Genomic DNA, 25,284 nt, shown 5'->3' on the forward strand with positions numbered 1-25,284 from the left:
AATGGTTGCCCAAATTAGCCTCCAATCCATCATCTGTGTCCTCTGAAAGGTTATTAAATAATGATAGATCTGAAAGGGCATTGGGACAACCCAGGAAAATAATGACCTGGGTTCCCAAATCTAAATAAACTCGCACATTTTGCAGGGACAGTTGCGGGGGAATGTCGTCAGACCTTGGTTCGTCGACAGCGGCTGCTCCCGACATATGACAGGAGATATCACCCAACTGCATAACATTCAATCTTTTAATGGGGGATATATTTCCTTTGCGGGTGGAGAAGGTGGTAAAATCACTCAAAGAGGAACCATCACAAATGGGGTGTTAAGTTTTGAGAATGTCAACTTTGCTCCGGAATTGAAGCATAGTTTGTTGAGTGTGTCTCATATATGCGACAAAGGCTATTCTACACATTTCACTGAAAAGGAATGCATGATTCTCAAGCCAGGCTTTGTCATCCCAGAAGAGTGGATTCTTGAAAAATATAAAAGGGATGGAAATGCTTACATCATTGATATGAATAGCAATCTTCCAGAACAAGTTACGTGCCTCTTTTCAAAGATCTCAAAACAAAATGCAATGCCATGGCACCGAAGACGCGGTCATGCTAACGCCAAGAACTTGAATCGTCTTGCAAAGAATGAGATGGTCTGTGGTTTGCCTGTCAAAGACTTTATAACGTTTGAAAAGTGTGTGTCATGTGCCCAAGGTAAGCATCACAGAAAACCACACCTGCCAAAACAGGTCAACTCAATTAGTAAGGTGCTTCAATTGCTACATATGGATCTATTTGGACCAGTCAACGTTCTCAGTATTAACATAAATTCGTACTGTCTGGTTGTGATTGATGATTTGTATCGTTTTATGTGGGTTTTCTTTTTGTCCAACAAAGCTGGAGTTGCTGATCTAATTAAGAAATTCATTGTGTTGATTGAGAACCAAACTAACAACTGGGTGAAGGCGCTTCGTACCGACAACGGAACAGAGTTCAAGAATTCTGTTCTCGATCATTTTTGCGCAGAAAAGTGTATTATGCGTCAATATAGTTCCGCTCACACACCTCAACAAAATGGTGTTGCTGAGAGGAGAAACAGAACTTTAAAAGACGCTGCAAGGGCGATGCTGTGTGACTCCAAACTACCAGTTTTCTTTTGGGCCGAGGTGATAAACACTACTTGCTACGTTCAGAATCGCGTGTTGATCAACAAAGCTCAGATGAAGACCCCGTATGAGATTCTATATGGTCACAAGCCTTCAGTCAGTCATTTCCGTGTATTTGGCTGCCCTTGCACTCTTCTTCACCTAGAGACCAACCCGAAGTTTAATGCCAAAGCTGATGATTGTTACTTTGTAGGGTATGCTGCTCGCACCGCGTATAGGGTCTATAATAAGAAGACAAAGCAGGTTGTAGAATCTTATGACATGCGCTGGTTGGAAGAAAATGAGACGGATCCTCGAGTGGGTCCGGATTGGTTGTTTGATTACACATCTCTTTTCAAATCCATAAATGTGTTTTCAGGTTGCTCATCTGGATCTGTCTCTGGTTCGAAGAATGTTTCTGAAGACGAAGATGAAGAAGTTGTCTACAGACCTCCAACGGTATCCTCTTCACAACCTGAGGGGGAGTCCTATGCTTCGCCTGAGGGGGAGTTCTCTACTTCGCCTGAGAGGGAGCCATCTGTACATCCTGATAGTCCAAAATCTCCAGTTCAGAATGATACTCCTGATGCTGAAACTACACCACTCACTCCTATAGAAAGAGAGTTCATGTCTAAAGATGCTTCCGTTATTACTTCAACCTTTATGGAACTACTCTTTCCTGAAAACATTTCAAATGAGTTTGTAGCAGATCCGTCTGGCGTGGCTCAATCAGCAAATGAAGGAGGTGTCAATATTCACAATCTTCCTGTCTCGCTTAATGATATCAGCCAAGAGATACCCTCCAGGATTCAACACGATCATCCGATCGAAAACAACATTCGTCAGCTGGGAGACGGCGTTAAAACCAGAAGTCAGAGTGGAGATGTCAATACTTGTCTTTACTCTTGCTTTATCTCTCAAATAGAGCCTAAGAATGTTGAAATGGCTCTGAATGATCCCAGGTGGGTAGATGCAATGCATGAAGAATTACATCAATTTGAAAAACTCGGGGTTTGGAAGTTGGTTGAATTGCCAAAGGCCAAAAAGTCTCTTGACACACGATGGGGCTATCGAAATAAGCAGGATGATTCAGGGGTTATAGTGCGAAATAAAGCTAGATTGGTGGTTTGCGGGTTTCAACAAGTCGAGGGTCTTGATTACATTGAAGTTTATGCTCCAGTGGCTCGCTTGGAGGATATTTGTATCTTCCTTGCATATGCCTCTTACATGAACTTCACCATTTACCAAATGGACGTCAAGACTGCCTTCTTGTATGGCAAGGTGAAGGAAGAAATCTACGTTGATCAGCCCCCTGGGTTCGTTGACTCGAAGTTTCCTAATCATGTCTACAAGTTGGACAAGGAATTGTATGGGTTACATCAAGCTCCTCGAGCGTGGTATGCGACTCTAACAAAGCGTTTGCTCGAGCATGGATACTCTCATGGCACTATCGATCAAACTTTGTTTATCAAGCATGTCAGTAATGATCATATTATGGTTCAAATCTATGTTGGCGACATTATCTTTGGGTCGACCAGTCCGCAGCTTTGCAAGGAATTCGAAGGTGTTATGAAAAAGTGGTTCGAAATGAGTTCATTGGGGGAAATGACCATGTTTTTGGGGCTTCAGGTCAAACAAAATTCAACCGGAATCCTGCTACATCAAGCCAAGTATGTGGAGAATATTCTTGAGAAGTTCGGATTTCACGACGCTAAATCTGCATCAACGCCAATGGCTGAAAGACCTCTTCTGACTCCAAATACTGATGGCGACTCCGTAGATCAGACTCTCTACAGATCGATGATCGGATCGTTGATGTATCTTACTGCAAGCCGTCCAGACATTATGTTTGCAGTTTGTCAATGCGGACGTTATCAGGCTAATCCTAAACTTTCACATCTTATTGCTGTCAAAAGAATTTTTCGGTATATCAAAGGTAGCCGAAAATTGGGTCTTTGGTATCCGAAGAATTCTGAATTTGATTTATATGCTTTTGCTGACAGTAATTATGGAGGCTGTGAGCTTGACAGGAAATCTACTTGTTGTTTTCAATATCTTGGTGACAGACTAGTCTCTTGGCAGTGCAAGAAGCAACACACTGTCTCAACCTCAACAGCGGAGGCGGAATGTGTTGCTGCATTTGCCTGTTGTTCTCAAGTTATCTGGATCCAACATCAGCTGTTGGACTACAGTTTGAATTACTTAGAAACCCCCATTTACTGTGATAATGAGGCCGCAATTCAAATTGCCAAAAATCCAGTCCAACATTATAAAACCAAGCACATCGATATTAAAATTCATTTCATCAGAGATTGTTATGAACGTTCACTAATCCGGCTGGAACAGGTTCCCACTGCTAATAATGTGGCGGATATGTTCACTAAGCCTTTTAACAAAGCTCGTTTCGATGTGCTTGTGGGATTTCTGAAAATGATTCGTTTTGAGGATTAACTTTTTCTGTTTTATTGTTTTCTTAATGCTTCTTAACCTTTAACTTTATTTTTGTTTTTGTAGGTAGGTTAGTTTAAATTTGCACATTTTATTTATTTCTATTTTTATTCTCACCCATGCACAAATTTTGGGGGAGAAATAAACAAAAAAAACCAAACAAAAATTGAAAAATTAAAAATCCAAAAACATCTTCTTTCTGTTTTATTTTTTTCAGAAAACATTCAAAAATCCAAAAACATTAAAAATTCAGAAAAATCAAAAATATTGTCGCATACAGTTTTGCTTGTTGATGTAGTACTGGGAAATGATATTAGCAAGTGATAACGGGCAATCTGAATCTGCATAACGTACCTAAATTGAATTGTCTACGCTCTGTGCTCGATGCGCTGGTAGGCATGAAAGATTTTAAATGGACTTGACTAGGGTGAGTTGAACTTAAGGAATTCAAGGACTTGACAAATAGTGACCTAGTTAGATCCGTTTAGTTTGACATTACGACGCTCGGATAGGTTGAGCAGGGAGATATACATGAGAATCTACCGGTCACATTAAAAGAACTCGTATCTAGAGCTGCGAATTAACTTTTACTTGATGTGTGGATTCTGTCCTTAATTCCGGTTTTGATGGGGTGACTGGGGAATTCCGATAAACTAGGTCTGTAGAAGGTTATTTTCTTGCTTTCTGTCTGTTAGTCATATGTTGCCTCCTTTGCGTGATCGAGAGATCCGACCTGGACTGTAACATATGCAATTCTATCCCTCTGCATCTTCTCTCTATGCAATTCTTTTTTATCTGTTAGTCATATACTGTCTCCTTTGCGTGACTCATAATCCGACCTGGTACACAATATATGAAACATTCTCTTCTCAATCCCTCTAAAACCTCAGTTAGTCATATGTTTCATCCTTTGCGTGATTGGAAGAGATCCGACCTGGATGTACAGCATATGCACTCTAAATCTATCTCCTCACTTAATAATTGTCTGTTCACCCGGTGTAAGGAGTATTTTGGAAGTCCTTGATGGCTGGAGCATATCAGGAAGCGGGAAACACGTTCTAGTACAATTAAAATTGAACTCATATAGATTGTCTGTAAATCTCGCTGCTCAATTTAGGTTGACAACAATATCCCTGGTTGTAGTCGGTTAAATGGCCACAAGGAAAATTATTTAAGAATAAGGGCTAAAAATGTCATGTTATTGGTAAATTGTCCAAATTCTGTCACAAATGTTTCGTGTTTAACTGGACCACAATACTAGCGATCAATCAGACGAAGACGTGAAAATAAGGGTACCGACAAGTGGAATAGGGTTGTCCAACAACTTTGATCCCAGTGTAACAAATTTATTCTCAGTAATTAAATTCTTTTGTTGAGTATTTTATTTGATTTGATTTTATTTTTATTTTTATTCTAATTTTATTTTTATTTTTTATTTTTTATTTTTTTTTTAATTTTTCATTGTTAAAATTTAACTGTTACTTTTTAATTTTTAAATTTTGCAAATTAATTTTATTTTACTTTATTTTATTTTATTTTTAGTTTTAGTTTTAATTTTAATCCTCAAAAAGTTATGTTTTTGAAATTTTTTGAAAGACTTGGACTGTGCCCTACACTGTGTGGCTAGCAGGTAAAAGAATTTTGGGTATTTAAGGAGTTTACAGCCGGAATCATCCTCACTTTTCTATTTCCGGCCGCAAACTCTCCTCCTCTCTCTCTCTCTTCGAAAAAAAAATTCTTGTTTTTCGTGAAATTGCTCTGATAGCTTCGAAGGTATCAAGTTTTCGACCGTGGATATGTGTTTATTTCAGAGATTAAACGATTTTTGAGCCTAAAATCGACGAAAATGGGTTTGTCGGCGTTTACGGCCCAAGCTTACGGCCGTGAAGAGTTTACGACCGTAAACTCAGTTTGCGGCCACAGGCTTACGGTCACGAGTTTACGTTCGTAAACTCCCCGTTGACCGTAAACTCCCATTGACCGTAAACTCCCCATTGACTTGAAATTTAATTTTTAAAAATTAATAATTCACTCGTGGGCTCGAAATTAAATTATTTAAAATATTATTTGCTCAAATTTTTTCCTCTTGTCTTACTTGGTGTGTTTTAGTGCAGATAAAATGGCAGCATTAAAATTTGCAGATATGCATAACCTGACGATGGTTCTCGCTGATCCTCCGGTGGCTCATGGAGACTTCAAATCAATGATTTATGGATTACGAGAATGCTGTCTGGCCTCTGCCATCACTATGAACATTGTTGTCTATCAGAAAATCATTCGGGAATTCTGGCAGATATGTTTTCTATCAGAAAATCATTCGGGAATGCTGTCTGGAGTTGTGACTGTGGATGCGATCGTTCAAGGATGCAAGATTGTTATCGATGAGCCTTTTGTAAGAGAGACCTTGCTGATCAACGACCTTCCAAGCTTTCCCACGGAGATTGGTATTGAAGATGCTCAGAAGATATTAAAGAAGATGGGGTACAAAGGTGATTCTCCACCTACAATGAAGAAGCTTCTGCCACCCTATTGGAGATTTCTAGCCCACGTGTTCGTGAGCTGCATCTCCGGCAGAAGGTCCGGTGCTGATGAAATATCCCTGAGAAACACTGGCGCTATAGTTTCTCTTGCTGCGGGGATCGGTTTCAATTTTTCTAGGTTTATCCTGGACGAATTTGTGGTCAACATTAATGGCACTACTTGGGATACCTTCCTAATGTACCCTCGGTTCTTTCAGCTCTTCATCAATAAACAATTTCCTGACTTGGTAAAGGAGAGAGAAACACTCGATATGAAGTCATTGGGCCCTCACACCATTGGGCTCATTAAACAAAATCGCAGGGGGAAGGTGATCTTTCAAGGGTTGTATCCTTTGGTTAAGTTCGGACGATTTGCTAAACCAAATGAAACAACCCAGTCACACGGATCTTCAGATAAGATATCATCGGAGCCCACTTCGTCAGAAAAGGTGATCACGGAAGGAGATGTGATCACTGTGTCAGATCAAGAAAGAGAAGAGACTATTGCTCCTGCTGTGTCAGTAGCCGAGGAGCATGACCTACAAACAGTCGAAGTTGAAGGAGATTACAATGAAGGGTCTTCCAAGAATACTGTTGAGCCTAATCAATATGAAGACCTTGATCTCACAGGTTTCGATAGAGATGAGATCCCAACTAATTTTGGAACCAATGATGACTTTCTGTCAAATGTCAACCTCAACTCGCTGCTAGATAATCTCAGTGATGTTGCTCACACGACAACGGAGAGTGGGGATACAGAAGACGTTCTCGAATCAACACCCATAACTACACAACAAGTGGTTGTTTCTACAATTCTAATGGTGACAGTGTCAGGGATTCCTCCCCTTGACGTTGTCTCACCTACATCTGAACCACTTCAGGGTGATCATTCAACAGACCAGACTTCGCAGCCTCCGTCCAAAAGAAGACGACGAGATCCTAGGTTGGGGCCTCTGGATTCTAGCTTGTCTCAAGGCTTTCCATTTACTCCAACTACCACTCCTGCTATTGTAGCTACAGAACCTTTACGTGAAGGCCCTAACACATTTTTTGAAGCCGGTGGCTCCTCTGTTTCACCAGGAATCTCTCCTCCAAGGACAGATCTCGATGCGGCCTCTGTGCGTTTGGCCTTGCATCTTGCTCAAGAACAAGCTGCTTCACCTTCTTCTAAGGGCAAAGGAATTTTTTTTAGAGAAGGTCAGTCAAAAGAAGATGACTCCGTAATTGATGAACTTCAAAAGAGAGTGAAGGTGCTGGATCAGAAAAACATTGAGCTCAACATTCGAGTTGAAGATCTCTTGAGTGAGAATACAAATTTGAAGATTCAAGTTTCTGATCTCCAAGAAGATAAGGCAACAAAGTCCAGGCAAATCTCTGAGCTCCAAGATCATTTCAATCTTCTGACCTCCAGCTATTTTAATCTCAAGAAGAAGCTTGAAGAAGACTTCGGTGATAAGTATAAGACATCCACAGATGAGTATAGAATCAATCTTCATTCTCAGGCTTGTCCTATTTCCGTGTCGACTGCTCAGACTTCTCAAGTGGTAAACCGTTTTGAAGAAGAGCCTGCTCATGCTCCACATGTTGCAGAGATTATTCGAGATAGTCAAGCCAAAGCCGGCGAAAAGGGACAACTCTTGTTCAAGAGGAGTTCTGACAAAAATGCACCAGGAAATGAATCCACAATCACTGTTATAGATCTCGAAGCCGTAAGGTTTAGAGACACGTATGGTGATCGGTCAGGAATCGTATCTTGGGGTTTTCATGATCCCCTAAATATGTGGATTATACGAAGGAAGAGCGGCAATACGGAGCTCTATAAAGACTGTCATGATTTTAATTCTTGGACCAGGGTGGATCTTTCAGAGTTGTCTCAATCTCCTTTTTCAAACCCGATGGATAATCAGCAAGCAACTAATTTCAAACACTTTTTGGAAGATCAAGTGAAGAAGGGTTTCCCATCTATGAAGACTGCTGAATCTGTGATAAAGCATTATCCTGATGTCATTGATCCCAAAACTGTTAATCCACTCCAGGTGGTGATGTGGCCTGCTACAAATCAGGTCAAACAAATTCCTGTGCTTCAAGATTACCCGAATGGATCCTTAAGCTCTATGCTCTACTGGGTATTTGATGAAACCACAACATCTGCTGTTATCAAACTAAAAGAGGGATGCATTCGTTTGTATGATAGAAGGGATTTGTTCCAGTTTAGATGATGGGACATTCATCATTTAAGCCTTTATCAGATCAGGGTTGCTGAGGAGATGTTTGAGTCAGCCGCGAAAGAATACACCTCCATGGTGGCTGATATTATAAACAAGCGAATGTGGAATGGAGCTATGGGGCTAGACGATGTGATGATCGTGGACAAAGATTAATTTCAAGCTAGCACCAAACAAAGGGGGAGATTGAAGGGTCTAATTAATGGTTTGGTCTAGGCTTTCAATGTAATAGGTTCTTTTGTTTAAATACGCAGGTTTTGGTAGCTTTTGTGTAGTTTACGGCCAGCTATGAGTTTACAGCCGTAAACTGTTTGCGGCCGTAAACCCAAGGCCGGCCCAGGTCCATTATATATAGAGGTGTGCTAGGTCATTTAGTAGTTGGTGCCACAGAGTTCACGGCTGCTATTCCACAAGTTGTACCAGACGTTTTTCCTAATAGAAGCATGTGCAAGCTTGTTTTCATTCTTGTTTCTACTTGTTCTTTATTATTATCGATTGTGTTTATTGTTTGATCACTGGTAAGATCCGTTTCAGGACCTTACAATTTGATATACTGAGCTCACTATAAACAATGCTCTGATGCCAATCTGTCACACCCCAAAACTGGAACAGCGGAAACGTTCTGGGGTAGAGGACGTCATGTCAAGTATCACAACATATGTAGTATAGTAATCAAAGTACAACAACCCTTGCATTAATAGTAATAGTTTTACATAGATTACATTTAGCAACAACATCAAAAGCAGGTATAGAGAATAACATAAGATGCAGCTCGGTACAAGGCTGTCTTCACAAAAGCTTCCGGAGTGTACCTGTCTACTGACGACCTGAGAATACAAGTTATTTTGAAAGAGAGTATCAGCATTTTAATGCTGGTGAGTTCATAAGTATTTTAATGACATTGATACAAATACATGTTTTTCCTCAAAATAATCTCAGTAGATGATAGTAATAAAAGTTTATAGCTTATTTGAATTCCTTCCCGAAAATCCTATATTTTCTTTTATAAGTAGTCTTCTACCAAGGCCAGACTGTTTTGAGTTTAAAGAAAAGAGTTTATCTAATAAAAGCAGTCTTCTACCAAGACTCGACTGTTTTGTGTTTAAAGAGTATTTTTCCTAATGTTACTATCATTATCAAAATATAGTTTTACATTAATTAGTAGGTGGGAAAGCCACAATTGGATGTAATAGGGAAGATAATGCTTTTATTTCAGCAATGACACTGCTGCTTATAAGGTGATAAAAATGCAGACTCCGGATAGTATTAGATGCACAATACACCCCGAGGAGTCTAAGGTAGTAAGATACAGACTCCAGGTAGTATTAAATGACAATACACCTCGGGGAGTATAAAAGCAGCCTTTAATCCTAAGCAGGTTAGTTTAAAGGTTTAAAATGTGGCCTAGTGTATAACTAGGAAAATATATTATGATGGTTTTACATGTAGAAAATATTGTGATAATACTTACCTTAAGGCCATGAATTATAAGGTAAATGTAAAGATACTCGTAACCATACTGATTGACGGATGTAAACACGACGACCTGCTGGCGTCGAAATGAATGTGACATTTGTCACCCCTTGACTTGGTCGGCCGGGACTGTAGCTAGCAGTCAGGATGTGGGATGGTCTGTCCCGTATAGATCTATACACACAATGCCCGCTCTCCCTCCAGGAGACTCTGGTTACCAACTTGACAACGGTGAAATCCGCGTCATGAGGATGTATCTAGTGTTTTCATTTCTATATACCTTTCTTTTTACTAAAAGTACAAGTTTTTATGAATATAGATATAACTAAGTTCTCGCTCATGAAAGTTATGGTTGGTTTCTAAACTATGCCTATTATAGTTTACTTGAGAGGTTATCTAGGTACCTTTGCTACCCAAAGGTATTGAACTGGAGTAAGAGTTTTAATATCTATCCAGATATATATAATATATAACTAGGACTTCTACGACACTCAGACAAATAACTGGATACTCTAAGTCCACAACCAAACAAGGAACAGGAAATAAAGCGGGCTATCAGTCCTAAGTCCTTCAAGCTTACTTATATAACTATATCTATATAGACATGAATCTATCAAGAATATAAGTTTAAAAGACTTTGATAAAAGCTTAGTAATTTAAAAAGAGATTTTAGTGTTTTAAAAGAGATTTGAAAACGAGAATTGAAAACCTTTAGCTGAATAAAACAGTTTAACATGCAAATATCTATTTGCTTGACAGTTATTAATCGCATGTGATTGATATAATAAATTTGCAGTTCAACTTGTATTCCCCCCCCCATAAAAGCATATAAAATCATTTCAAAGGTTGATTAAGGGGGTATGAACTCACCTGTGGTGGGTGATTCGGATGAACGGATGGTATAGGATGCTAAGTGTCAAGTGAAGACTTGAACACACACACGAATCCTATTTAACATGTAATGATACATATATGTATCCAATTAGTCATTTAATAAGCAATTCATCAAGTAAAGACACCATAATACATAGGTAACACTTTTATTCAAGTGTTAGGGGTGCTAAAGGGTTGCATCTAAAGAAGTATGGCCTCACATTGGAGTTTACTTCCCATTTGGTACCAACACATGAGTTTACGGTTTTTGGTCATTTATCCCATGCGTTTACGGCCGTAAACTCATGGTAAATGGTACCATTGTGTGATTTAAGGTCTTATACCCCTCAAGGAAGTGTTCTAGGTTTGAATCAAAGGCTTAGGAAGGGTCTAGGGCACAAAATGGGTCATCTTTGGAGTTTACGGTCCTTGGACCACTTCTTGGGAGTTTACGGTCGTAAACTCATGTGTTTACGGTCGTAAACCCATGATTTTACGGCCGTAAACTCATGGTCACTCCTACCATTTCGTGATTTGGAGTTTCTAGCTCATGCATGCAAGGTTCTAGTCCAATATCCAAGCCCTAGAAGGTGTTGGTGGCACTCAAACACCACTTGATGGTGTTTACGGTTCAAGGATATCCCTTGACCGTAAACACATGTGTTCTTGGGGATTTTTGATGTTTTCCAATGGTTTAGCAAGTATACTAAGCAAACAACAAGATAGGAGGAGTGTACCTACTTATAGGAAGCTTGTAAGAGTGTTTCAGGGCCAAAAACACTAGTGTGTGTTCTTGGTGTTCTTGAAGAACACATGAAGATCTATGAGAAAGACAAGATTTCATGGATGAAATCATGTATAAACACTAGATAAAGTGTTATATCAACAAAGCTAGGGATGAAACACTTACGTTTTTGGAAGATTGGGAGAAATGTGATATGATACTTGAGAGAGAATTGTGGGTGTTCTTGAGCTAGGAAGTGAGAAATGAGCCAAAAATAACTAAGTGTCATATTTATACTCTTTAGAGTTTACAGCCGTAAACTCCCTGTTTGGGGCCGTAAACTCCAAACTCTTGGAGTTTTGAGACTTAAGTGATGCACGACAACTTCTAAAGTATACTTCCTTTTATTTGTTCGTTTGACGAATAGAAAATAAAAACACCCAAACGGACTGAAAAACGGCCAAAAACGTACTGAAATGAATTTGGCTACTATTTGAAGTGCTTGACTGTAGAGTTTATACAAATGAAAATTTCAGGTAGTCACAATTAGGGAGTTAGTACGAATGCATGGTGTTCCCATACCTATTATCTCTGATAGAGACAGTAGATTCACCTCGAGATTTTGGCAGTCGCTACAGAAATCCCTGGGAAGTAGGTTGGACATGAGTACGACCTACCACCCACAAACGGACGAACAGAGCGAAAGAACGATTCAAACATTGGAATACATGCTGAGAGCTTGTGTGATCGACTTTGGTAAAGCGTGGGATATCCATTTACCATTGGTCGATTTTTCATACAACAGCAGTTACCATACTAGTATCAAAGTTGCCCCATTTGAAGCCCTCTATGGCCGGAAGTGCAGATCCCCTCTGTGCTGGGCTGAGGTGGGTGACACGCAACTAGCTAAAGGACAAGTTCCTCATAGCACTCTCACTGGTCCAGAAATCATCCGGGAGACGACTAAAAAGATTGTACAAATTCGAGAACAATTGAAAATCTCTAGAGACAGACATAAAAGCCACGCGGACAAAAAACGGAAACCCATGGAATTTCATGTTGGTGACCTTGTTCTATTGAAGGTCTCACCCTGGAAGGGCATGATACACTTTGGAAAGTGTGGCAAACTAAATCCAAGGTACTTTGGGCCTTTGAGATTCTCGTTAGAATCGGCCCAGTAGCTTACAAACTCCGACTACCTTAGTAACGTACACCCTACCTTCCTCTTATCCAACTTAACGAAGTGTCCATATGATGAGACTCTGGTTATCCCAGTCGATGAAATCGAGATCAATGAGAGCGTCAACTTCGTGGAAGAACCAGTAGAAATCATGGATAAGGAAGTCAAGAAAACTAAACAAAGTCGTATCCCGATAGTGAAGGCCCGCTGGAATGCAAAGCGAGGACCTGAATTCACTTGGGAGCGGGAGGATCAAATGAAACATAAGTATCTGCGTCTTTTCTCTTAGTCCATATGTATGCATTAGACTTAATTTCGGGACAAAATTCCCTTTAATAGGGGGATGATGTGACAACCCGTTATTTTCATTTTCATTTAATAGGGGGATGATGTGACAAACTTCTTATCTTGATCTATTTTGTTTAGGTAGATCTAAATTCTAGATTGGTTTAAAACCTTTAAATTAGAAATGTTGCGTGAATTAGGAGGGAATTACATGAAAACGAGAAACCTTGTCCGAACCATAAACGCTTCGCAGCCACAAACCCTCGCATGGGACACAAACGGTTCGTTGCTGCAAACCTCGGCCATAAACTCCAGTCTTATCCTATTGGTGTGGAAACCAACGAAGGTGTCCCATCACTTTTGACTCTATATAGGGGCTGAATCGTGAACTCCCTCCTCACTTCTTCTCTTCCAGCCGAAAACACACCCCTTCTCTCTCAATAACACTCAACCGTAAATACATATTCTCTCTCAACTATCATCCTTCAATCCCTTGAATCTTCTTAGGATCTTGCTTGGATCTTCAAGTGTTCTTCGTTTCACAAAGATCCTTAGGTTGTAAACCCTTGAATCTCCTTCTTTTCATGAAGAACATTCAGCCGAAAACCCTTGAATCTTCTTAGTTTCACCAAGAACACCAAGAACACACCCTTTGAATCTTCAAGTGTTTACATCCGAAAACGACTTTGGGTCGTGAACAGTTTACAGCCGTAAACCCCAAACAGCCCCTTTGATTTCGTTTCTAACACTTCATTTGACTTGTTTTGTCTCAGGATCTAACTTGTGGAAACAATCATCCTAAATTGAACTTTCAAGCGAATCACCTACATAAGGTGAGTTCATACCCCTACAATTTACCTTCTTAAATGCTTTTAGGGGGGGGGGGAATACAAGTAGAACACAAACAATATCGTTAAAAATCATTTTCAAACTCTTTTAAACTTTTTTAGATTGCTGTTTATTATCAAAATTGTATTAGTTTATATATTTATGTATAAGTATGCTTTAACGGACTTAGGACTATTGCTAAATACCTTGACGCATGTTCCTTGTTTAGTTGTGGGCTCAGGGTAGGATCACTAGTCTGGCTGTCGGTTAAATCATAATTATGCATGCTAAATATATACATGAATATTAAACCCCATTTTTAAAGAACATATTTAGTTCAGTTGCATATGTTAGACAATTGAATCTTTTCTTCAAATCATTTACAGTAGAGGCAAATATACTAGTAACTATAATAGGTATAGTTTAGGAAATCAATTCATACTATTTTCTAGATCAAAGATCATTACAAGAAACAATTTACAAACATGTTAGAATACAACAGTTTTCATAACAAAACGGAAACAGACTTACAATTTATAACGAATCTAGTTATGGTACAAAGGAAAACTATTTTCAAAAGGTTAAGGTATAAACAAAAAGGATTCTCAGTTATTACTCGTAATGAGAAGAAAACAATTTGTGAGTCATTCTTGTGTACTTATCTAAGTCTGGGCAAAAGTCCTGAGCTTATAACCAGAGTCTCTTGTAGGGAGAGCGATGATAATTGTGTATACATCTATATTGGGACTGTCAATCCCACATTCCGACTGTTAGCTATAGTCAGGTCGGCAAACCTGGGATGACAAATGTTGTTACCAGTTTTGACGCATGAAAAACGTCATTCTAAGGCAGCCAGGGTTAGTATGGTTATAAGAACTCACATGGAGAAAATCCCCGACCTATTTACAAGTAATATATATAACTTCATTTGATTAGTAATCTTACAGTCAGTTTACAAACAAATTTAGTTCAGTGGTGGTATTTTAACAATACTACTACAAGTTATTATTTTCCATTATCTACACTTAGAAAGGTTTATACATGAACAAGCATACTATTTTTCTAGTAAAAATAGTCTACTTTTATGGAAAATAAACATTATATAATTTCAGAGAACAAACATACATTTACACTATTACCGAGAACATAACATACAACCATTTGGGTCTTAGGGTTGGAGACTACTTTTCATTTATTATAGAAAATATGGGATTTTCTGGAGAACATAAACTAACACTTACATAGATCAAATAAAAACATTTGACACTAAATACTTATGAACTCACCAACTTAAATGTTGATACGCTCTTTAAAAATAACTTGTATTCTTAGAGAAGTAGTAGACAGGTACACTGGATCAGATTTTGAGAAGACGGAGCATGTTCAAGACTCGTCTTTTTATTTTGTTACACTTTTGGTGTCATACAACTATATAATGAACACACATGCATTAACTATATTATTAATGCAATGAATGATGTTGCTTGCTTTACTATTTTACATTTGTTGTGATTCTAAGCATGACGTCCTCCGCCACCGAACGTTTCCGCCGTTCTGGTTTGCGGTATGGCAGATTGGTATCAGAGCATTGTTTATAGTGAACTATGTATATCAACCCATAAAAATATACAATTATAAATACAAAGGGACTAAAAATACTCTGACAAAGAGATTATACTTTTTAAATAATAAAATATTTTACTAAAGTATACATACATGCATTCATACTAGAACTAGAATCACAAGAAGAACAAAACAGAAGTATTTAATGTAGGGCACTACACTCAAACCTGGACAGTTATGTAATCATATCTGGGATAAATATAGCCTGCTCAACTATATTTATTTGAGATACGACCAACATGTCTTTGGGAGTGATAGTGGTGTTGCAACAGGCTTAAAACTTACCAACTCCATATCCAAAGGAATACTAGAACCAAACATAATGTTTAAAATACTATAGGAGTATTTTATGATACTATACAATAACAATAAGTCTAGAAACCTACAAATTTCGTATACGAAGAAGTTCTAGAATCAAGCATGCAATTAAAATACTATAGGAATACCTTAGGTACTAAAAATAACTTATGTGAAAACTAAAAGACCTTTACTGGTAAGGCTATAATTACCAAGCGTATACATTAAGGCTATATATAATTGAGATTTTATAGACTTAGAATTCCTGATTTTCACTGTACTTCCTGTTCCTTGTTTGGTTGTGGTCTTAGAGTAGGGTCAGTTACTCAAAGGTCTATTTGATCTTGGTTATATATAATCGGTATACACTACGTGGTCATAGAAGGACCCGGTTAAGATCATCATAAAAAGCTCAAGAGAGATACTTTTATTAATATCATAGATTCTATAGACACTCCTATTCTCGCACAATGGACACACCTAGACATCGCAAACAACCAATAGAGGAGTCGAGACAGAACTAAAAGAGGGTTCACGAGGAGGATTCCGAGAAAGGATCAAACCAACAGAAAGGCACTAGAGGGATCATTAACAAACCTTATCCTATCAGAAACAAACTAGGGATCACCTTATACGTCATACTAAGAAAACCTAGTGAGTCGGTGATTACACTACTCACACTACATGTTAAATTTACCGTACATTTCGTCACAGCTAGCAACAGTAAAATCAACAGAGATACTCCCTTCCAAAACCCATGAGGTCCGATCATCTTGAGATTTCAATATCTACACTCCATGTGGCTAAACTTAAAATAAATATCTATTCTTACTCTCAACCATAAATACATCATAGGGAAGTAAGTCGAAACATTGAGAATGGTACAACAAAGTGATAAATTTATATATATATATATATATATATATATATATATATATATATATATATATATATATATATATATATATAAATAGATAAAGTACAACTAGCAACGATCATAGTAATTAACGAACTTGTTTCACATTATGCAATAGAATCATGTATTTACATGGAAATAACCAGTCAATCGATGAAACCCCGATCCTACATATAGACTCTGCTACATTCCAGGCTGCTGTGACCACAGTCATGGCGCAATTCAATTCTAACAACCGAAACGAAAGTAGAAACAATGTCGACACTTCAGACTGTAGTAAAAATCAAGGAAACCAACGAGCGCCTACCTATGAGAATATCCCAACCCACAAACCTAAGAGCAAAAAACGAATGTTCTGGGATAAAAAGAAGTGCAAATCATCTCAAAGATTTGTCAAGAGACAGCAACCTGTGGCAGCTCCTGCTACTACAAAATCTGTCACTCCAGCATCAGCACCAGTGCGACAATATGTTGGAAATCTACCAAAGTGCAACAAGTGCAGCTTCTATCACCTAGGAGTCTGCCGAGAGTTTCATTGTATGAAATGCAATAAGAAAGGGCATACTACCCGTTTTTATAGAATTTCGATCCAGCACATTACTTCAACCACCGATGCTAGTACAACTCAAGTATGTTATTTATGTGGTGAAACAAGACATTTCAAAAGATATTGTCCAACAGAGAAAAACGACGGAGGAGAGGGATGAGTCTAATGACAAAACATAAAGGAGCAACGAGCAACTCTTCAGAGATTTTTGGTAGATTCCGAAACAACAATAATTAAACATCGAATCTTCACGAAAAATAATTGAAATGTTAAAATCATAAATTAAAACATTGTTCATATAAAGACTAAGAACCCCGGAAGGTGAGCTATGATGGTTTAGTGTATACACAAGGGTCATTTATAATTAATATTTGTAAGCTTAGAGTGAGTGATTCTGCCTTAATTCCTATTCCTTGTCTGGTTGTGGATTTTGGGTAGAGCCACTCAGTCAACTGTCTTTCCAATCTTAATTATACATGACTTATATACACCAAGAGATTATTGCAGCACAGGTAGGGATTACTGTATGAAAGTTCATTATTTTCAATTATCAGAACACTCGTACTGCTAGTACTCATTAAAAGCGATTCAAAAGTGTTCGCATTAGAAATGACAAGGATAAAACAGAAAGCCCTGAAATCATATATATAGAATAGTTCATCGCTCTAACAATCATTCCTTTCCACATCGACTTAACATCCATTACTATAAAGAGTCCTGACGTCGTCATTCGACGTGGGATTGTCTTGGTCCTCACCATACCAATATTCTGTGCCACGTAAAAATCCTTCGCCTTAAAAGACGACCTAATGAAATCCTTTCAACCTATAACGACAAACTCAACACAAACCTCAGTATTGTCTCACGTTTCAAAACTCAGAAGTATCTGTGCGAGGGGTACCACACATTTCTAGCTTACCCCGTAGACAAAAAACATAAAGTAAACAACACTGAAGAATGTTCTGGAAGTCTGTAATCGTCCCGAAGCATCCCCAGTAGATCCCGTAGGAATACCACTCGTGCAGCAAGTCAAATTCAAGAATAAAGATTAAGGACTTATACCACTAGTCTATCACTACTAAGTGTATATGTGAGAGCAGTATATAATTAAGATTTTTCTGGTTTAGGATGTGTGCCTCCGCCCTATCTCATGTTCCTTGTCTGGTTGTGGACTTGGGGCAGAGCCACCCATCCGAACGTCTTTTCAATATTAATTATATACGACTTGTATACACGAGCTGATGGTGGATGAGCCAAGTGTGAGTCTTACCATTAACTTCAAAGCAAAAGCCTTCAACATATATTCGACTAGAAGGAGGCCAACATGAGACAACGACGGTGGGACGAGCTATTAAATGACTACGAATGCGAAATTCGTTATCATCCCAGTAAAGCCAATGTAGTAGCTGACGCCCTTAGTCATAAAGAGTACTCAGGTCGTAGAGTCAAATCATTAACTATGACAATCCATTCACATCTGTCCACACAAATTAAGGAGGCTGAGCAGGAACTATTGAAACCTGAAAATGTGGCAGGTGAAACCCTAAGAGGGATGGATAAGAACGTAGAAGTCAAGGGTGGGATATCCATTTACCATTGGTCAGGCTTTCATACAACAACAACTACCATACTGGTATCAAAGTTGCCCCAATTGAAGCCCTCTATGGCCGGAAGTGCAGATCCCCTTTGTGTTGGGCTGAGGTGGATGACACGCAACTAGCTAAAGGACAACTTCCTAACAACACTCTTACAGGTCCAGAAATCATCAGGGAGACAACTGAAAAAAGATTGTACAAATTTGAGAACGATTGAAAGCCTCTAGAGACAGACAGAAAAGCCACGCGGACAAAAGACGGAAACACTTGGAATTTCAGTTTGGTAACCTTGTTCTATTGAAGGTGTCACTCTGGAAGGGCATGATACGCTTCGTAAAGCGTGGCAAACTACATCCAAGGTACTTTGGGCCTTTGAGATTCTCGCTAGAATCACCCCAGTAGCTTACAAACTCCGACTACCTCAAGAACTTAGTAACGTACACCCTACCTTCCTTGTATCCAACATAAAGAGTGTCCATCTGATGAGACTCTTGTTATCCCACTCGATGAAATCGAGATCAATGAGAGCCTTAACTTCGTGGGAGAACCAGTAGAAATCATGGATAGGGAAGTCAAGCGAATCAAACAAAGCCGTATCCTGATAGTGAATGTCACAACTGGCATTTTGCTAGGAAATTTTGTGATTATGTAAACGTCATCTAAGATAATACTTGTAACTCTAACTTGATATCATACACTATGTGTTGGATTAGATGTCTGAGCCCATAACTATTATTTGTATGTACTTGACCCGAGAGTAGCATGGTCCATTTGGGTTGCATATCATCAGGACAATTTGTTAGGATGGACCTTTGAGAGAAGGTTATTTATGGTTTATTAATATATTATAAGTTATAATATATTAATATGAAATCATATGTTTTAATTAGTATCGATCAAGAATTAATTTGGAATTAATTTAGTGATCAAAAGAGACTAATTAAATCTATGGGGACTAATTATGATAATTAGTTATATTTATATGTGTTGGGCTTATGATCCATGTTGGACCAAGTTTATGTATGGATACATAAAGAGTTGGGCCACATGAACCATGGATCATAAAACCCATGGGTATGGATTATGGGTTATACCCATGACCCTTGGAATCCTACATATAAATAGGTTACTCCATAGCCAAAATCAACACTTCTTTTCTTAGAGAAATATGGAGGTGTTTTGGTGCATGGAAGTCTCTCTCAAGAGCCACCTTTGTCCTAGGTGTGTTGTGATTCCATTTGAGGCATTTCATACTATTGGTGCTAAGCTCGTAAGGCCAAATACATCAAGACTTCAAGCCATATAAAAGGTATGTTTCCCTAACTAGTATATTATATGGTTTATGTCAAATGCATGCTAGTTATAGGTTTAATGCCTTGGAAACCATTTGCATGTATAATAGAGAAAACATAGATCCAAGGTATTTAGGGTTGTATGTGCACCATAGGATGTTGTAGTATACTAAAACCCAACAGTGGTATCAGAGCCATGGGTTGTTTTCTATTATATTTGATGCAAATGTATTTTTTTTTCAAGTTGAAGGAAAAAAAAAGAAAAAAAAAACATGAAGTTTGTCAAATTTTATGATAATTACTTGATTTTATGAAAAACTAATTATTTATAAAATTTGAGTCACTTTACTACAAGAGTTGAATTAGGTCAATTTATTACAAGATAGAATGATATGATTATTTTATTTGTTTTAAAAGTTTGATCTAAATGGTTTTAAGTAGTTACAAATTTTGTCATAAAATTTTGGAACTCAAAAGTTTTTTTAAAGTTATGATCTTAAGAGTTTTGAAACTTCCATAAGTTATGGATGTGAAATGTCTCATTTATTAACTCTTTAGGTTATGAATTCCAAGAGTCTTCAAAGGATAATTGTCAAAGTTTCAAGATTTGTATTAGTTTATATGATTATCTAATTTCTTGAAAATTGTTGATGTGAATTATCTTTACTTATGAGTTTAATCAAGATCATAGAAAAATTATTTGATTATTGTGTTAATTGGAATATTTGATCTTAATGGTTTTTATGAACTCCATAACTTGTCCTCAAGTTATGGAAAGTGAAGAGTTTTTCTTTTTAAAGTGTCATTAAGTCTCATAGGTTATGAAAATAGAAGAGTCACTATTTTTAATGTCATCATTAAATGATTTAATGTCTTCCATAACTTGTCCTCAAGTTATGGAACTTGAATTTTTTTTTTCATTAAACCTTAATTAAACTCATAAGTTATGAAAAATCCAAGAGCTTTGAAAGGTTTCAAAACTTGTCCTCAAGTTTTGGAATTTGTAAAGTTACCCCCCATGTATACTTTAATTCCAAACTAGACCTTAGAATTTTAAAAGTTTAAAATTCAACCCTTATACTATTATTATAATTTTAATTATATAGATATGTATAAGATATAGTGGTCTTACCATTAGTAGGCCTCATTCACGAAGCCGGTCTATAAGGGGGGTATAAGGTTACTGCCTATAAAATGACAGTTTAATGGGTGTCCACTCTCACTCACCGCTTCCTTGACCGGTGGAGGGTCGTTAGCCGAACAGGTAGGACAAGGACTATAATTCTCCCTTCATTATAAGTATAATGATAAATACTAAGTAACTAAACACTTATAATTCCATAATCTTAGTTACTTAGGAAAATGTGAATAAGGTGCTAATCCATGAAATTACACTTTGCACTTTGTTTAAGTTGTTAGTGGAGCGTGTGTGGTTAACCGACACACTAACCTGGACTTAACAAGGTAGGCAAAGGGTAACTTAATGTTTATCATAGTATCGTTGGAGCGTGTGTGGTTAACCGGCACATCGATTGAGGGGTAAATATTAAGGGTACCAAGTATATTTGCATGGTTACCTCACACCTTGTTTTGTGATCCTCGGCATCCCAGTCACAAAACCTGAAGGGCACACTCGAGATTGAAACATGCCATTGAAAAGTTCAATGAATCTCAAAAGAATCTAGGAGTTTCAAAACCAATTAAAACCTAATAATACATTTCGTTTATCTTCGTGGAAATTGGTTAATCGTCATTCACCTACCTTCAAATATTTTATAGCTTGGATTACGACATCTCTCTTCCAAGTTATAAAATAGTTTGTTGGGTCCTAGCCTTAATATATCATATTGGGTGTTATATTAAGGACTTAAATCAACTTTACGTGAATTTCTCCCATTGTTGATGTCTGGTTTAGACAACAATGATCTTCCCAAACCAAGCTTTCCTAATGAATATGACTTCCCGAGTTTGGCTCATGGAAGTCATACTTCTCTTCCTCCACCTCCTCCAATTATTCTCCCTAACCCACAAGTTCAAGGTCACTCAAGACCTAATGGCAAGCAAGGTCTATGTGTGATCACATCTTAGAGATGAAGTCACATATTGACAAGCCGGGAGAGTTGGGTGTCAAAGTCTTGAGAAAGTTGGATGTTCAGTCACTTTCTAAGTCACATAGTGAGTTCCTTTGGGACTACAATGAAACAGACTATGACATGAACCTTAATGATCATATCTATTTGCTTGGTGCTGCTGAATCAGCAATGATTTGGAACGATAGTAAAGCAAATTTGATTAGAAGATCAACTTCCAAAAAAATTTATGGACAGTGACAATGGTGACACTGGAAATCCAGAAAAAGCATTCTCTTCCCAATGGAAAGGGATTGGCCATAGTCAACCCGGTTGACCAAATGGTAAAGAGAAAGGCTAAGTCTGAGATAGTCCCATTACCAAAGGGTCCATATGTTTATTTTGCCAAAGGAAGGGGCGTTGATTGCAAAGCTGCCAAATTTACCTAAGCATGTTAAAGTCAATAAGTTTGACTCTACATCAGGTAGAACCCATTATCTAACTTTGTTAAGTTCTATTTTGAGATCCTCATTACATGATGTGACTGGGTCACATGTTGATGTTTTAAGAATCAAAGAATAGAGAGAAATCTTAAAGGAAGTATATGCTGATTCTGATCGCGAAGGTGGATTTCCATCGCATCAGAATTGTGAGCAGTTGCTTAAGAAGTTATGATATATTGCTAAGGAATAGATAACAACAATTTTCCATGTGGATTGTAAGGATAAGTTTTTCCGCAAAGTTTTAAAATAAAAGAAAATTGTTTAATTTTATTTATTTGAAGTATCCTTACAATGGCATTTGTGGAAAATTGTTGCTTATATGATTCTACTGACAGCAATATTGGAAAATGGATTTGATTATTTCATTTATGGTAGTGTCTAAATTTACCAAATCAGGAAAGTTCCTCATCACCCAAGTTTCAATTGGACCAAAACTTGGAATCATGCAAGTTGAATAGTATGATGAATGAGAACTTTCAAGCATTGGAAAATCAAGACTAATTACTTGTTCACATTGATGTGTGAGTCAAGTGAAGGACTAAAGGGATCGAGTACACATTCTTGTGCACTGTTCATGTCCACCACAAAGCTCATTAAGACTATTTGATTTACTAAAGTTTAGTAAATATGGTTATACTTACAAGTTGAAGTATAATTATGAAACATTGGAAAAGTCTCAATGTATGGCAGAACGAATGGGAAGAATCAAATTAGGCAGAAAGATAAAAGTTTCTCAAATCTGAAAAGATGGGAGAGTACTTTAGTATCATGTTTGTGATCATCTTAATGATTTAGAAATCATATCACAATTAGTCCTCTAAAGGCCATCTTAGTGCATTCTTATGACTAAGAAGAGGAGTGATGAATTGTTGAAATGGTTAGATCAGGAAGATGAGTCATACTTCGTTCCAAAACAATTCTTAGAGTCATACTCCAAGATTGTAACTTGAGTGACATATCTTAAAGAAAGGTTTAAAACACTTGTCAAATATAAGAGTAAAAGTGTCCTACTCTTGTACATTTGAAATTGGTAAGTTGTGATGTTTTGGATAAAACAAAGACCAACTAAGGCCAATTGTGTGAAGTGTTTGTCTTGATAAAGAATCCGCACTATCTCTTGAATATTTGGCAAGATAGTCTTATATGTCAAGAGGATAGTGGGAGTCTTAAGGATCCTAAAAAGAATTTCAAGAACTAATCAAGAATAAAACCTGAGGTTCTTCACTAGCACACGACTTGAGGTTTATAACCTATCGTGTTGACATATTCTGTGCCCATTCCAGTTAAAGTTGGCTTTGCATAGGAGTTCTGAAAGTTCTCAATTGGTTGCATAACAACTTGGAAGCAATGGCAGGCCCTGTACTGCCAGGTGGCAAGAAGTTAAGATTGCATAAGTTCAGTCCATATGAGTTTGGATTTGTCATTATCCTTGTCTTGTGACTATGGTTTTGACGATTCACATGGATAAGAACACATACACCATAAAATCTAAGGGTCATAAGGTTTCTCTCCGATTCATGAAAATGATGGTGAGGAAACACTTCCACCAAGTAGATTTGAAGCAGATGGCAAAAGGTCTAAACAATTGAGACTATGATTACGGCATCCCTTTTCATAGTTCTAAAACTGTTTAGACACACATGCATGCTATCTAAGGAAAGGTGTATGATTTTGATAAAGTTTTATCAAAGCATCTCGTATCAGAAATCTGAACTTTGGTAAGAAAGTCAATAAAGTATTGATTTCTAGAAGTCTAGCTGATTTCTGAGTACATGTCAAAGCTAGTGGGAGCATAAGTGTTATGCTAATAATCATCATGTTAGTGGGAGCATGATAATTATTGTTAATGTTGCAAGTTAGCAATGTTAATTATAGAAAACAAAAGTTTCAATTCGTGACGCTGCAGGGATTGAAAAAGTTGTTTTGCTATAATTAAGGGAGAAGATATACTTCATTTCAGTTCTAAAGGCTTAGATTGAGATCTTCATCATCTTTAGTCAAGAATATATATATGAATTTCATGTTGGATTGGTTCAACTTAAGGAAATTCTACATATTGCGTTCTCAAAATTCGATTATGATTACGACATCCCTCTTCATAGTCAAATTTTGAAAACATGGCAAATAAAAATATTGTAGCAAAAGACTGGTCTAGAATCATGTCTTTATGTGAGACATCATGAATCGTGTACCATTTGCTTTGGGTACAGGATCGATTGCATGTGCTATAATATTTGTCATTTCTAAATTTTTCCAAATGCCCAGAGGCATTAAGAAGGGAAAAGGTCTAGAATTGGATATGACTAAAATGATTAAGCAATTGTCGAGGACAATCTGAGGTTTACCAAAGATTGGTTGCTCAGGGATAGTTGGAAGTATAGTGCTAATTTTGGAAGGACCATATTGACATATTCTGAAAAGAGGCATCTCTTATTCAGAAGTGATAGTTAAAATGAGAATATAGAGTTGTCTCCATAGGTGGAAGTTATCTGTGTAAGATTAGAAAACTTAATGTAAGAAGCATGTCCAAGGCAATGTACTTTGAATATGAGACTTAGTTTCCATGGAGTTGCTCTCCATTGGAATACCTTATAATGACTGTTGACAAGTCTTTGTGACTTTGTACATATTCATTACAGGGGGGTCAGTGCATATAAGTTTAAAATCTAAACAGATTTCGATAAATGATAGGAATTTGAAATTCTCACATTTTTCGATAAGGATTTGGGAGTGTGAAATTAGAATCATT

Source organism: Lactuca virosa, chromosome 6, assembly GCF_052849685.1.
Source record: "Lactuca virosa cultivar CGN04683 chromosome 6, Lactuca_virosa_CGN04683_v6, whole genome shotgun sequence".
In the NCBI taxonomy this organism is placed as follows: Eukaryota; Viridiplantae; Streptophyta; class Magnoliopsida; order Asterales; family Asteraceae; genus Lactuca; species Lactuca virosa.